Source organism: Salvelinus namaycush, chromosome 26 (genome assembly GCF_016432855.1).
Source record: "Salvelinus namaycush isolate Seneca chromosome 26, SaNama_1.0, whole genome shotgun sequence".
NCBI classification, from domain to species: Eukaryota; Metazoa; Chordata; class Actinopteri; order Salmoniformes; family Salmonidae; genus Salvelinus; species Salvelinus namaycush.
Genome location: NC_052332.1, coordinates 12696027 through 12699237, shown reverse-complemented (window position 1 = coordinate 12699237; position 3211 = coordinate 12696027). Strand labels below are relative to the sequence as shown.

Sequence of the window (3211 nt, the reverse complement as noted above, 5' to 3'; positions counted from 1 at the left end):
TCACATTCTTGCCGAACTTAAATAGTATTTCTTGACTTTTTTTAAACAGAATCATTTACTTATTTATTTTCAGTTCAAATGAAGGTTTTCCCACAATGCACCATGTTTTCTCCCTCTAAAAACATGTCTCACTGTCATCCTTCAGACCCTCAGAAAAGGCAAGGACGAGTAGCACAATGGCCTATAGAAACCAGCTGCCTCTGGCTGAGACTGGAGAGGACAGGCGCAGAGCTGAATAGGCTCCCCATGAAAAGAAGCTGTCGCTTCAAAGGATCCTTTCTGCCCAGGTTGGAAGACAATTAGCCCAAGGCCTCCGCATTTTATCCATCTGGGGTTTCAAACAGTAAACTGTTCTGACATGAGCAGCTAATACATTGGGAGGTTTTGGATTGTGGTTAAAGACTTGAATGATTTGGATACATAACCAGATAAACAGCCCAATGGGCACAGATGTCATTTCAACGTCTAGTCTTCATTAGTTTTGGTTGAGTTGTCAACTAATGTGAATTCAATTTGAAATCAACAAAAAATGTAATTGTATTTAAGTTCAAAGTTGGGTAAAAAAAAAAAAGACGATGACTTTTCACAAATCCAATCAGTTTTCAACGTTGATTCAGCGTCATCACGTTTCATTATTTTGTTGAAATGACGTGGAACCAACGTTGATTCAGCCAGTTTTTGCCCAGTGGGAGACCACCGATTACATGTTGCACTCATTACACTGTCTACTTTTTTGTTTGGTACAGTATGTTTTCCAGTGCTGTTAATGCTTACATGATCTGATGCCTGTCTTCATGCAATGACATTATCTTCCCTTTTCTCCCACCTCACTTAATGACCAATCAACCGAAAGACCGAAATCAGTTGAATCATGGCTGTTGCACCCAGAACCAAGGGTTGGTGATGTAAACTCTAATGAAACCAAACAGACCATTCCTTCTCTCTCATCTCCCCACAGACCACTGAGTGTCTGAGATCCAGCCCTACCTGTGCAGGTTGACTCCCCAAGCCAGAGAGAGAGAGATCATGGAGGGGGAGGAAGGTGTGACAGGGGAGCCTCCTGAGCCGGGAAACGCACTCCTCCAGGCCGTGTTCCTCTGCCGCCTGCGCCTTACACGTCTCCTCTTGGAGGGTGGAGCCTACATCAACGAGAGCGACGGGCGTGGCCAGACGGCCCTCATGGTGGCCTGTAAGACGCGGCACACCGACCGGCAGAGCGCCAGCCGCACCCGCATGGTCCAGTACCTGCTGGAGAGTGGAGCCGACCCCAACATCCAGGATAAGGCGGGCCGCTCAGCCCTGATCCATGCCTGCCTGGAGAGGGCTGGGGCCGGGGTAGTGTCCCTGCTCCTGGCCAGTGGAGCGGACCCGGGCCTGGAGGACCATTCTGGGAGCTCAGCGCTGGTTCACTCGGTCACGGCCGGCGACAAGGAAACTCTGAAGGTGCTGCTGGACACCTGCAAGGCCCGAGGGAAGGAAGTGATCATCATTACCACCAACACACTCCCCTGTGGGACGTCCAGGACCAAACAGTACCTCAACGTGCCCCCTCTAACCCCCCTCGACCAGGGGGGAGGGCTGCACCTGACGGCTGCTCCTCCCTGCGCCTCCCCCTCTGAGATCCAGCTCCTCACCTCCCCTCAGTGCACCTCCTCCTCCTCTCATCCTCCTCACCAAGTCTTTGACTTTAAGGAGGACCAGTGTTCTGTGTGTGAGACAGTGAGCTCCCAGCCTGACCCCCAGTCACATGCTCCCGTTCTGGAGCAGAGCAGGGTGGAAAGGCTGATGCAGCCCCTCCAGAGGCTGAACTCAGAGCCCTGGCTGAAGATTCCTGCCTCTCTACTGGCCCTGCATCCCGACACTGCTCCCTCGTCCTCAGATGACCTCCCAGACATCAGCCCAGAGGAGGAACTCTCCCTCATGACCAGCAGGTTGGGCTGGAACAACTACAACAACAGCGCCCCTATCTGGTACAACTGCAGTACTGACCTGGATAACAACACTGCTAATGTTATTAGCTTTAGCAAGTCTGAGGGGAGGTTGAATGAGGGAGAGGTAGGGGAAAGGGGTCAGAGGGAGGAGGAAGAGGAGTTGTTGGTGCGTAAGTTGTCCTTTGCCGGCCTCTCTTCGCCACACTCTGCCTCTAACCCAAACCTCCACTCATACAGCATCGGCACAGGCCAGGGTCCCCCTTTCCCATCTTTCTCCACTGGTACCAGACTCCCTGGCTGCCCCCTCCCCCTTCCTATGTCCAGCCTGCGCAGCATCATCCAGAGACGCCACCTGGGTGCCGACCACTACAACTCTGACCCCCAGCTGGCTGTGCCTACCGGGGGATTCCCCGAGGAGGGCCGAACCCCGCTGGAGAGCAGAAGACAGGCCACTTCCCGCTCCTCTACCCTGCTGACCTCCAGGGAATCACTGGTGGCCCCAAACCTGACCAAGAGAGCCCTCTCTGGGCTGGAGCGCCAGGGCTCAGGGGCCCTCCTCCTGAGCCACATCTCCCAGAACCGCCCAGGGTGCCTGCCGCCCCTGAACTCTCACCACCACACCCCCATCCCTCACATCGTTGGAGTGGCCAACCCCTGCCCCAGCCCCTGTGTCCTGGGCAGCAATCCCAGCAGTAGGGCCGTCTGCCGGGAGGTAGCAGGCCTGAGGCCCCTCCTTCCCTCAGCTCCCTCCGGCCTCCCCAGAGACCTGAGGACCAGGAGGATGCTGCTGAGGAGACACTCTATGCAGACAGAGCAGATCAAGTAGCTGGGAGACTTTGATGGGATGTTTGAGAGGCAGCAGTGTCTGATAAACCAGTTTCTCGATATTGATCCTGGGGACACATAGCACATGAGTGGAGCCTATATCTGCTTACTTAAAGGCATTGAAAACACCTACAGTGCATTCAGAAAGTATTCAGAACCCTTACATTTTTCACATTTTGTTATGTTACAGCCTTATTCTAAAATGTATTAAATTACATTTGTCCCCCATCAATCTACACACAATACCCCACACTGACAAAGCAAAAACAGGTTTTAAGAAATGTTTGCACATTTATTAAAAATAAAAAACAGAAATACTTTATTTACATAAGTATTCAGACCCTTTGCTATGAGACTTGAAATTTAGCTCGGGTCCATCCTGTTTCCATTGATCATCCTTGAGTCTACCTGTGGTAAATTCAATTGATCGTACATGATTTGGAAAGACACACACC

General features: G+C 52.0%; 1 pseudogene; it reads left to right on the top strand.

Annotated features, from left to right (window-relative positions):
- The first annotated feature begins 1026 nt into the window (after positions 1-1026).
- LOC120021881 lies at positions 1027-2838 on the top strand (annotated as a pseudogene).
- Positions 2839-3211: the final 373 nt, after the last annotated feature.